General features: G+C 39.5%; 1 protein-coding gene across 3 annotated transcripts in view; it reads left to right on the forward strand.

Annotated features, from left to right (window-relative positions):
• The window catches only part of Asap (ArfGAP domain of ASAP), a 673,774-nt gene that overhangs the window by 248,157 nt on the left and 411,677 nt on the right, over positions 1-13,940 (forward strand). The window lies entirely within an intron of this gene.

Raw genomic sequence — 13,940 nt, forward strand, 5'->3', positions numbered from 1 at the left:
AGATTAGTGAATGGAACAAAGGGGTGCTCTTACGAAGAAAGGCTTAAGTTTTGCAAATTACAGTGTTTGGAGACTAGGCACCAGCGAGGTGATCTGATGGAGGTTTATAAAAGCCTTGAATGGTTTGAGCATGATCAATGCTGATGGGATTCTTCTTCTTGCTCAGAATAATCACCTGAGAAGGCATAAATTCAAATTGAGGAAAGACAGATGTCGGATTGACGTTCTGAAATTTGCCTTTAGCCAGCGGGTAGTTGGTTGGTGGAACAGACTTCCATCCCTTGTCGTGGAAGTTGATAGCCTAAATAAATTTAGGCTCAGCTGGACAGGTATTTCGAATGAGTGGAGGGGGTGAAGCGGAAGTGGTTTTTTTTTTTTGACTGATGCTGCATAACCTTGCTTTCTTGCAGCATATGCCTCTACTAATGCTAATTACTACTATATCCTTTTTGGCTGCAGCCTTGGGAGATTCATCACAGGAATGTATGTTGTGTCTGACTTATTGCTTTCTTTCTCCCTCTATTTTTAAATTTTTTGTATTTATTCTCAATTCTTCTCTCTGTTCCTCACTTGGGGTCACTTTCCTTTAGGTGTGGTGCACTCAGTGATATCATTTCCTCCTTGTCAGCGTGTATTATTATTGATTTTTTTTTTTCTTCCTGTGCTGGTTTACTTCACCATTCTTGCATTTCTAGGTCTTGGCACTAATTTTATTTCAGGATTCTATGCATGTTTATGACTTTAGCATTAGCATTAGTAGAGGCATAGAAGGCAAGAAAGCAAGCTTATGCAGAATCAGCCAAAAAAAAAAAAAAAAAAAAAAACCCTGCTCTGATTTGCCCTTCCATTCATTCCAAATACCTGTCCAGATCAGCCTTATATTTATTTAGGCTATCAACTTCTACAACAAAAGATGGAAGTCTGTTCAACCAATCAACTACCTGCTGGCTAAAGGCAAGTTTCCACACATCTATCCTACAACTCTCTTTTGGCGACTCCGTAGCCAGGTAGTAATGAGTAGCAGTGCAAAGCACACGTTTCTTGATTAGACCGGGGTTCGAGCCCGTGAACACCAAATACGGAGGATGCGGAAAGGTCAGAGAATGACCACCACATATCCCGGAGCAATATGGCCTTAGTTGCTAATGCTCCTAAAAACCAAATAACAAACAAACAACTCTCTTTCCTCAATTTAACTTTATGCCCTCTCAGGCATAAATTCTGGACAAGAGGAAGAGAGTCCCATCAGCATTGAGCATGCTCAAACCATTCAAGGCTTTATATACCTCAATCAGATCACCTCGCAGGTGCCTAATCTCCAAACACTGTAATCTGCAAAACTTAAGCCTTTCTTCCTAAGTGCAACGCTTTGTTCCATTCACTAATCTAGTTGCACTTCTCTGTACTCGTTCCAACAGCTCTACATGCTTCTAAAAATGAAGCCTTGAGACCTGTATATAGTACTCAAGGTATGGCCTGACCATTGCCTTATACAAGGGGTTAATCACCTCCTTATCCCTGCTAGAAAAATTCCTGTATATCATTGACAAGACACCATGAGTTACTCTTGCAGTCCATCTGCTTGCTCAGAAAACTTCATATCTGCCTGTACAATTATACCCCAGGTCCTTTTCATTCTCTACTACTCTCAGAGTAATACCACGCAGTTGATACGTTATTCTGGGGTTACTGCTTCCCATATGTAGTACTTTACATTTGTCAATGTTAAACTTCATTTGCCACCTCTCAGGACATCTGCTCAACTTTTCTAGATCCTGTTCCAGCAGTGTACTGTTATTAGTGTCATTAACAATCCTGCCAACCTTCGTATAGTCTGCCAACTTTGGACATTAAGCCTGATATACCATGATCAGTATCATTTATAAATACAGAAAACAACAATGGAGCCAACACTGAACCCTGAGGGACCCCACTAATAACATTAATCCTTGAAGAGCAGTGTCCATTGATTACCATTCTCTGTCTTCTCCCACTCAACCATCCCTTTATCCATAGCAGCGATTTGCCTCCAATGCCGCACGGCTCCAATTTATGCAGCAGTCTTCCATGTGCAACAGTATTATAAGCCTTTCTAAGATCCAAATATATGATATCAGAGTTATTTTCTGCATCCGTTTGCCTTGTGACTACATCATATATCCATTCAAACTGATCACACAAGACTTCCCCTTAACAAACCCATGCTGTGTCCGAGCTATAACTGAACTCTTGTCTAGATGATCCTGCAGTGCTTCTTTAACCAGTGCCTCCATTAATTTCCCTGGAACAGAAGTTAAACTAACAGGTCTATAATTACTTGTTTCACCCTTTCATCCTCCTTTGTGAATTGGGGTCAAATTTGCACATCTCCATTCCATGGTTACCTCCCCTGAGTCCAAGGAAGCTCTCATAATTATGGCTAAGGGTTTACTAATGGTTTGCTTACTTCCTTTGCTGCCTCCTTTAATATAACTGGATAAATCCCGTCCACTCCAAGTGCCTTTCTTATGTTTCTCTTTAACAATTTCTCCTCCACTTTCCTCTCAGTTATTACAAAATCATCTAGCTAACTGCCAGGGTGCCTCCATAGCCAGGTGAGAAGGAGCAGCAGTGCGTAGCACATGCTTCTTGATTTGACCGGGGTTCGAGCCCGTCACTACCAAATACGGATGCGGAAAGGTCAGGGAATGACCTCCGCATATCCCGGAGCAATATGGTCTTAGTTGCTAATGCTCCTAAAAACCAAATAAATAAATAAAATAACTAACTGCCAGAGTTCAATTCACCTCTTGCATTCCTCTCACTGAATAACTCCACGTGTGAATGTAGATGCAAAATACTCATTTAGTTTGTTAGCCACCTGAGCAGGATTATCAACAGTTGAACCATCAATATCCAGTGGATCAATCTGATTCATCCCCTTCCTTCTAGAGTTTATATAGGTAAAGACCTCTTTGCTGTTTTTCTTTGCATCCTTTGCCAAAGATTTCTCATAACCTGCCTTTTTCTGCCTGACCTCCTTAGTGACCAGCATGTATCTATAGTATTCTTGCATGTCACCCATTAATTTATATGTATCCCATGCATTTTTCTTCTTTGCCACGTGTCTCATTAGTCCATCTGACATCCATTTAGGTCTAAACCTCGAACAGTATTTCTTAGTTGGTATATAAAGCCTAGTAGATTCCAAGATTAATTCTTTGAATGCTTCCCATTTTGAATTTGCTGTTGCTAACATCAACGGTTGGTCCCATATAGAATTTAAATACCGTCTCAACCCTCCGTAGTTGCCTTTACGAAAGCAAAAAACCCTTCCCTTTACCCTTGATGGTAGTTACCTCTTTGAGTAAATCCCACTTCGGAGGGATGAAGTGTAAGTGGTTTTTTTTTTTTTTTTTTTTTTTTTTTTTGGCTGATGCATAAGCTTGCTTTCTTGCATCAAATGCCTCTACTAATACCACTGCTAATTATGAGAGCATCCTCGGAATCAGGGGAAGTCCCCACAGACTGACAATGTGGAAATGTATCTCAAACTCACACAAGGGCATCAAAGGGTAACATGAGTAATTACAGACATATTAGTTTGACTTCTGTTCCAGGGAAAATAATGGAGTCACTAGTTAAAGAAGCTTTACAGGATCATCTAAACAAGACTGCAGTAATAATTCAGACACTGCATGGGTTTATTAAGGGGAAGTATTGTCTGGCCAATTTGATTGGATGCTATGATGTGGTCACAAATGAACTGGATGCAAAAAATAATTTTGATATCATATACTTGGATTTCAGGAGAGGTTTTGATACTGTTGCACATGGAAGACTACTGTACAAATTGGAGCAGTATAGGGAAAAGTTGCCACAATGAATTAAAGGATGATTCAGTGGGAGAAGACAGAGTGATAATCAGTGGACACTCTTCTTCGTGGACTAATGTTATTAGTGGTGTCCCCCAGGTTTCGGTGTTGGGCCCATTGTTGTTTTGTATATTTATCAGTGATATTGACGAAGGTATATAAAGCTTAATGTTAAAGTTTGGAGACGATACACAGGTTGGCAGGGTTGTTAATGACATTATGATGCTGCAACAGGACCTGGAAAATTTGGGCAGATGTGTCAAGAAGTGGCAACTGAAGTTTAACTTTGACAAATGCAAACTGCTGCATATGGATAGTAGTAACCCCGATAAATTACCAACTGGGTGGTGTTATACCAGGGTGGTGGAGAATGAAAGAGATCTGGGGGGTAATTGTGCAGTGAGATATGAAGTTTTCTGTCCAGTGCAGATAGGCTGCCAGAGTAGGTCATGAAGTCGTGTCAATGATATACAGTAATTTTGTGAGCATCGATAAGGAGGTGATTATCACCTTGTACAAGGTAATGTTTGGGCCACAACTTAAGTACTCCATACAGGTCTGGAAGCTGCATTTTAGAAAGAATGTAGAGTTGCTAGAAGGAGTACAGAGAATGGCAACAAGACTGTTTAATGGAAAAAAGATGTGCACTTACGACGGAAGGCTTAAGTTCTTCAAATTGCAGTGGCTGGAGACTAGGCAACTGTGATCTGATTGAGGTGTTATAAGGCCTGGAATGGATTTAGCAGGCTCAATGCTGATGGGATTGTTCCTCTTGCTCAAATTACTAACCTGAGGGGGCATAAACTGAAATTGGGGAAAGACAGTTGTCGAATACATGTGTGGAAATTTGCCTTTAACGAGCTGGTTTGCTGGAACAAACATCCAAATGTCGTTGTGCAATTTGATTGCTTAAATAAATTTACAGAAGTGGACAAATATTTGTAGCAAATGGATGTTGAAATGGGAAGGTTTTTTTTTTTTTTTTTTTTTTGGCTCATGCTGTATAAGCTTGCTTTCTTGCATCATATGCCTGTACAAATGTTAATGCTGATTTTTTTGTCGTTATAAAAAATTTTTGAACATCTGTTAAAGTTTTGATAATACCTATTAATTTTTACAGATTGTTGGACTCAGTTTATAAAAGTACACATACAGGGAAATACCTACATTTTGCTTCGCACCACCCTCTCAGTACTAAAAAAGCTGTCCTATACAATCAAATCCATAATGCCATAAAATATAGTTCCTCACAAAATGATTTAACCAACGAATTTCAATACTTACAGGTAAATTTACAGCTAGGAACTACCCAACCCAACTTATCCAACACACCATTTCTGCTGCTAGAAGTAAAATTAACAACCCACCCAAACCCACTACTAAGGCAAATGCATGCATTATCCTCCCATACCGTGGTCTTGGCGCATTATAGCCTTAGATGCTAATGCACCAATAAAACCAAACCAAACCAATCCTCCCATACCATAGTGAACTCGTCGGACAGTTCCGCCGAGTATTTACAGGCACAGACATCTCCCTCATTTTTTCAGCTTATAATAAACTCGGATCCTTATTTAATACTTACAAAGACACACACAAGTATCCGACTAGCGATTTGAACAATATAATTTTTCTGATTAAATGTCAACCAAACTGTGATGCTTGTTATATTGGTAGCACTACAACAAAGTTTGTACTACCAAAACCTCTAATACTCGCACATACTACCATTATAATAGTTTTAGAACTGGACAATCTAGCACTGAACGTACGGTACATGCACGTACCTACAATCACATTTCCCTAATCGGTCCCGGGTGCCAAGCAATTGTGACTGAGCGATTTCTCTGTACTTCCAGTGCGATTTCCAAAAAGCTATTTACAGTTTTTTTTCATCCCTATCATTAAAAAATCTATTTCTTTTATAAACAGCTCTCGTAACAAAAGTCCCTATATAGAGGAAAGGAAGGAAAGCCACCTTCTTTTTTCGTAGTATATTATTAACTCCTACTACTCTTCGCTTGGTCACACCAGGCGCTGCTCCTGCCTCCCCGTGGCAGGGCTGGAAATCTTGGCAGAAAAATCAATCTGTTAAGGGCCAGAAGGAGCAAAGATGGACTATACCAATACTGACTCTTGCGGGATAAATGCCCCATCACATTCTAGAGAGCAGGAAGATTACAACCCTTCCTATGCTAAGAGACAAAAGAAGGATATAGACCAGAATATCTGGCCTCACTTCCTCATAATACATTCCTTGACTGACCAGCCAGTCAGCAAGCTTTCTCCTTTTCTGATCCAGAAAAGTTTAGAGAATGTTGCTGGCTCACCAAAAATGGTTCGCAGACTAAAATCAGGTGACCTGCTTATTGAAACAACACAATCCAAGCATTCAGACAAGTTGCTAAAATTGAAAACACTTGGAAGAACTCCCATAGAAGTGTCACCTCATGCCACCTTAAACTACTCAAAAGGAGTTATAACAGAATGGGATCTTCTACACGTATCTGAAGAAGAAATTAAACAAGAGCTCTCGGACCAAAATGTAATTCAGGTTAAAAGAATCCTAATTAAAAAGGATGGCTCACTACTTCCAACCAGAAACATCATACTAACTTTCAACTTGCCAAATCCACCAACATCTGTAAAGGCCAGATACTTGAACTGTCATGTCCGACCGTGTATACTGAACCCTATCAGATGTTATAAATGTCAAAAATTTGGGCATTCACAAGCAGTATGGCGAGGGACTGCTGTATGTGCTTCATGTGGATCCAAAGATCATACCCATACTGAATGTTCTGCACAAATCTTAATGTCCAAACTGTAGAGGCAACCATTCTGCTTACTCCAAAGACTGAAACATGGAAAAAAGAAAAAATGATTCAGAAGTACAAAACCGAGCACAAAGTCTCCTACGCTGAAGGAAAGAAACAAATATCACCAATTACAGTAACATGCTCATATGCAGCAACTGTCCAACAGCATAAAAAGATAACTGCTGTTAACACCACTACCACTTCGATTCAAACCAATGTTACAGTTCCACCCAACATCTCCATTTCCGATTGGGCTCGCTCAATCCTAGCCCCATCAGCAAAATCACTCTCAACGCCAACTTCCAATCAAGCCATAAATACAACTGTAACAATTCCGCCAAACATGCCTACCATGTTGCAGCCAACTACAAATACTAAAAACTACAAATACTAAATACACGATACAGATGACAAACTCTCTGCCCATGATCATATGGATATATGCGAAAAAGAAATCTCAGAAGAACCAATCTTAGAGATATGTGCTGAGGAAGAGATAGAAGTTCATCCATTTTTCCCCAGAAAAGAGAAAAAGTCTGACCGATCCAAGCAGACCCCATTCGTAAAAAGACAGATACAAATACAAAGCCAATATAATGCGCACAATAATACAGTGGAATTGTCCAGGTTTCCGCAGTAACATTGATGACATTCACGACCTAATCAATAAATATCACCCGGTAGGTTTATGTCTTCAAGAAACTAACCTAACTCCACAAGTAAACACGGCAGTGAACCATTACGGCACCTATAGACAAGACCGATGCCTTTCCAGTGGAGCTCATGGTGGAGTGGCAATTCTAATTGACTCCAAAATTCCATGTAAATGCCTCCAACTACAAACATCTTTGGAAGCAGTTGCAGTAAGAATCTCAATCCAGTTTACTTTCTGACTGGTCTCACTCTACCTTCCCCCAAATCAAGAGTATGCATATTCAGACCTAGAAGCATTAGTAACCCACCTACCACCCCTGGTCTGTATCATGGGAGATTTAAATGGACACCATCCCATGTGGGGATCCCATCACCAACACAAACGTGATAAATTGATTGAGAAATTGTTGGAAGTGCAAAATCTCTCTCTCCTTAATACTGCAATTGAGACATACATTCATTTGCTCACTGGACAAGCCTCTGCAATTGACATTTCCATATGTTCACCTGTCCTATATCCACTGATTGAATGGACAATCTTGAAAAATCCTCTTAATAGCGACCATTTTCCAGTGGTCTGCAAAATATTAACAAATGATGTTACACATCACGATGGTCAAAAAAGATAGAGGTTTCATAAAGCTGACTGGACAAAATATAAAACAATTGCAGCAATAGACAAACAAATAATCACCACTCAGCCCATTGACAATGCTACAGCTCATATCACAAACCAAATTCTAATAGCAGTTGAAGCTACAGTTCCTCGGTCGTCTGGAAAATATCATAAACATGATACAGCGTGGTGGAATGAAGAATGCAATATTGCCAAAAGAGAGAAGAATAAGGCTTGGAATCTCTTCCAAAAGTATCCCATTTCCATCAACCTCATAAATTTTAAAAAAACTAGAGCCAGAGTTAGATATATCCATCATAAAAGTAGAAAGGATTCATGGATACGATTCATCTCCACAATTAACAAAAATACAGATAGCTGTGTCATATGGAACAAAATCAGAAGACTTAATGACAAATTTCATTCAGTTCCAACTCCACTAATAATCTGGAATGGACAGGAAATAACTAACTCCAAGGAAATCGCAAACTTACTTGCGACTACTTTTGCAAATATATCAGCAGTATCGGCATATACCCCATCCTTTCAGGAAACGAAAACTGTAGCTGAAAAATACAGACTAAACCTTAATACCAGCCCACAACTCCTATATAACCAACCTTTCAAATTGCAAAAAGCTCTGGCTAAGTCTAGGAAGAGTGCAGCAGGACCTGTTCACTATGAAATGATCCAACAACTTAATCAAAAATCTCTAAAGGCATTACTTATGCTATACAATAGAATTTATATGGAAAACTACTATCCAAATTCCTGGCTTCACTTCCTTGTAATTGCCTTTCCTAAACCTGGCAAAGATCATATGATTCCCACAAGTTATCGTCCAATAGCACTAACAAGTTGCTTTGGGAAAATCCTCGAGAAAATGGTGAACAACAGATTAACCTGGTTTTTAGAAACATATAATGTACTTAACATAAATCAATACAGCTTTCGTAAAAATAGATCATCTCTAGATTCCATGATAAAAGCAGAAGCAAATATCCGAAATGCTTTTCTAAGGAATGAGCATCTAATAATGATCAATCTCAATATAGAAAAGGCCTTTGATACTACTTGGTGATATGGCATTCTTAATGATCTCCACATCATTGGTTTGCGAGGCAACTTACCACTCTTGGTAAAAAATTTCCAGAAAGTAAGAACCTTCCAAGTAAAATATCAGAACAATCTGTCACAAATATATATACTCAGGAAGAAGGAGTTCCTCAAGACTCAGTGCCGAGCGCAACCTTGTTTGCATTCAAAATAAATTCCATTACAAAAGACCTGCCAAAAACAGTGGAAGCATTCCTTTATGCAGATGATGTCACTATTTTGTGCCATTCACAAAACATGAACATGATTGAAAGGCAGTTACAAAGCGCAATGAAAAAAATAGAATCGTGGACTAAAAACAATGGCTACAGAATATCACAACAAAAAACAATGGCCATACATTTCTGTAGAAAGTGAAAAATGCACCCAGATCCAGAAATAAGGCTAGAAAACCAGCTGATACCTCTAGCAAATAGTATAAGTTTCCTTGGCCTGATTCTCGATAAAAAACTTAACTTTTTGGAACACATCAAATGCCTCTGAACAACCTGTGAAAAAAACTAAATATTCTCAGAGTTCTTTCTGCATTGAAGTGGGGAGCTGATCGGTTCACACTACTTCACCTATACCATGCTATAATCAGATCAAGGCTAGATTATGGAGCCCCTGTGTAGCTCGTGTAGACCAAGTGTCATCAAATGGCTTGATTCCATACATCATAGTGCCTTACGAATCTCCTTAGGGGCAGAACTTAACCAGTCCAAAGCTTATATGCAGAGACCCATGAGCCCTCACTATATCTCCAGAGGCAAATGCTGCTATTAAACTATGCAATTAAAATCTGAAGTCTTCCTCATCATCCTACTTGGCAGTATCTTTTTAACCCTCAGTGGGAAATTCTCTACAACAATAAACCCACAGTAAATAAACCAGCTGGAATATGACTAAAAGAAATAGTTTCAAAATGGGGCCTAAGCTTTGACAACATACATGAGGATAATAGCATAAGTATTCCACCATGGTACACTTCCATGCTTAACTGTGACACTTATTTTCAACAATGGGGAAAAAGCACTTTGGCAAATATCAACATAAAACAGATGCATGCAGCCCACTCATCACAGTTCTCTGAATACCTTTATATATCTACAGATGGCTCTAAAACAGACACCAAAGTTGGTGCTGCAGTGGTCTTTCCACACACTGTTATCTCACAGCAACTCCCAAACCAATGCAGCAGCTATTCTACTGAGCTATTTGCCCTACTAATGGCCTTAAAATACATAGCATCTTCCCCGCATCTGAAACATCTCATATACACAGATTCATTGAGTGCAATACAAGCTCTCCAACAAAGACAGACTCCATCACATCCCATTCTCTATCAGATACAAGCTCACCGTGTGAAACTTAAAAGCAAAATGAGGCAAGTAAAATTCTGTTGGATCCCAGGACATACAGGCATTGAAGGTAATGAAAGAGCTGATAGAGCAGCAAAGAATCCTACAAACACAAACCAAAGGCTTTACAAAGTTCCATATACCGATTACAGACCTATCATAAAACAGTTTCTCCACAATCAGTGGTCACAAATGTGGCAAAATGAATCAAACAATAAACTGTTTGAAATAAAACATGAACTTCAGCCATGGAATTAGAGTATTCGTAAAAATATGCACGAAGAAGTCATTTTAACCAGACTGCACATTGGACATACACATCTCACGCACTTTTACTTACTCACCAATGCAAACCCTCCAGGATGTTTTCACTGTTCTTGTCAACTCATTGTAAAACATTTCCTTATAGGATGTCCACAATACCACATGGCGCGACAATCAGCCTTCCATCTCCCAATAAATTTCCAAGATTCTCTGACCTTATCACAAATCCTGGGTGTTAAATCCAACATTGAAAATATATTCACTTATTTAAAATTAATAGGATATTTTGACCAGATATAAATCATATTTAAGAAATATAAACATCCTTGTCACTAAACATTAATAGATAGGTGCAATATGGCCAAAGTTGCTTTTGCGCCAAAAAACCCAACAACAACTACTCCAATACAGATATATACAGTTATACCCAGTTATTTATTAACAAATAAAGTACAAATAAAATAAAATATAAGTACAAAAACCAGTAGCCTTCGGAACACGTGTCCCTTTATCAACTGATAAGTTAATATAAAATTTGAATACATTACAAGCAAAGTGTGGCACGTTAATCATGCGTCATTGTTGTAGCACGGACGTGTGCTGCTTTACGCCAGTGATCATCCATCAATAAAACAGTTGTCTCTAGGATGGGATGTAGATGCATGCCTTTAAGGCGATTTAATGCCTTAGGATTGTTTATTATGTTTAGCGCCTCTAGCCATAGGCGGTGGCGAAAGTGTCGCGCGTGGCCCACTATCTCAAAGTCGCACTTGGGGTCAAGATCGTGGTTGGTAGCCCAAAAATGTCTCAACCTATGCCTCTCTAGCAGCATCTTCACCTTTGAAGACTCACTCTACAAACAAGTACATGGCACTGCTATGGGTGCCCCTGTCAGTTCCGTAGTAGCTAACATCGCCATGGAAGATCTGGAGGAGCAGATACACCAGAACCCACCTACACCTATTACAACGTGGTGTAGATACGTCGACGATATTTTTATCATAATACCACGTGGTTCTGAAACGGTACTACTAGAACACCTCAACTCCCTATCCGATTTCATCAAGTTTACCGTAGAATCAGAGGTGAACGGTTCGCGCCCGTTTCTGGACGTGCTAGTGCATCGCGTAGGCCCACGTCTAGAGACCTCAGTATACCGCAAACCCATGTGGTGCGGTCAATTCACCAACTACGGGTCCGGCCACGCTCCGAGCCATCTCGATAGCACTGCCCGCACCCTATTCTCCAGGGCCTGGAGCCATTCCAGCACCGACACAATTAGACGTAACGAGATCTCCCGTGTGAAGGCGGACCTAACCAGATGCGGTTATCCATCCCATGTACTAAACAGATGCTTGTTACAGGCAGAAGAACTTACATCCAACCCAAGACCTCCGAAGCAAGTCGGCATATCGTCCGCCTACATTCCGTACTATCCAGGAGTGTCGGGACGTATCTCGAAGATCCTTAGAAGTTACAACATCAAATGTGTGCAATTACCCGGTAGGAACCTACGTTCACTTGTCTCCAGTGTGAAGACCCCTGTCACACCTGTCTTACGCAGCAATGTAGTGTACCATATCACCTGTAGGGCCTGTAACAGTTGCTACGTAGCTGAGAAATCGAGACGTCTCCAGGATCGCCTCACAGAACACGACAGAGCAATCCGGCTTGCCGAAACTGACCAGTCCGCGCTCGCAGAACATTTTTGGGCTACCAACCACGATCTTGACCCCAAGCGCGACTTTGAGATAGTGGGCCACGCGCGACACTTTCGCCACCGCCTATGGCTAGAGTCACTAAACATAATAAACAATCCTAAGGCATTAAATCGCCAGAAAGGCATGCATCTACATCCCATCCTAGAGACAACCGTTTTATTGATGGATGATCACTGGCGTAAAGCAGCACACGTCCGTGCTACAACAATGACGCATGATTAACGTGCCACACTTTGCTTGTAATGTATTCAAATTTTATATTAACTTATCAGTTGATAAAGGGACACGTGTTCCGAAAGCTACTGGTTTTTGTACTTATATTTTATTTTATTTGTACTTTATTTGTTAATAAATAACTGGGTATAACTGTATATATCTGTATTTGAAACTATGGACCCCAGTACTCCAGGCCCATTTGTTACTAACAACTACTCCCCTAATCGATTCCGCTATCACTATTATTAAACTTAAAACCAGCCACAAAATTCTTCAATATGAAGCTCTCATTATTGAATGGTTCCGACATCATTCTAATCTCGATATCATAAATGCGAAACTCTCCTTTAATCTTTCCCCGGTCTGGATTCTCTCACATTTGAGATTCCCACGTGTTCCAAAAAGCATCACGAGAGAGTATAGATAATTCCTTAAATTATATTTAAGGAATTATCTATACTCTTAATTCCAACTCAGCACGCATTCACTCCCCACTCAACTTCGCCAAGTGAAGACGTTATAACTTAACGAAAGTCCGTCGTTATGACTATTGGCATTTTCATTTTTTCACTTAAGTTCTTGATTAACTTTCTACCTTATGACAACCAGGAACAGAGTAGTGCACTTCTGCTTCCTTGCGCTTATTTTAAATTCCGTTAAATTAACTTATTTTTTATCCCACCTTAATTCATTAATTTAATTATTCCACCTTAAATCCATCAGCCTCTTCATAAAACTATTGCAGATTATATTCAAGGTGAGTACCGCATATTAAGCATTTGCTATTTTTAATACTTACTCGTAGTTTATATATTGCCAAGAATCTTCTCACCTCCTATAATCCTGAAAACTTAGCTTGTCTTTCTCTAGTCACTAGAATGTTCAAGAAAGACAAGCTATTATTTCCCTCAGTCTCGAGCTTAAACTTATGATGAATGTTTGGATATTCTTTGAATTTGAGCTGTTGTTAAGAACATTAGATAATTTTTTCTGCCTACATTCCCAAATTATGATCACATTATTCATGAAATGCACTGAAATATGGAAAGATATGGATTGAAATATGGCAAGATATGCATCGAAATGTGGCACAATATGCATAGGTGATATGGGAAGAAGATTTTGAAACCAACCTAGATAAACACAGCAAATGTGTGTGACTAAAGGGAACACCAAAGAATTTTAATTGGCAGAGCATTCCTTAGGGTGTGCCCAGGCATATAGTGATAGGAGCTTTGTGTGATGGAGGTAGGGGGAAGTTACTGAAAAAAAAAAAATAAATAAAAGAAGCTTTTTACATAAAGAAATTTATCTAAGTTGTTTTAAACATAAATCAGTGG

The sequence above is a fragment of the Mastigoproctus giganteus genome, chromosome 6 (assembly GCF_048544385.1).
Source record: "Mastigoproctus giganteus isolate SK-2022 chromosome 6, ASM4854438v1, whole genome shotgun sequence".
In the NCBI taxonomy this organism is placed as follows: domain Eukaryota; kingdom Metazoa; phylum Arthropoda; class Arachnida; order Uropygi; family Thelyphonidae; genus Mastigoproctus; species Mastigoproctus giganteus.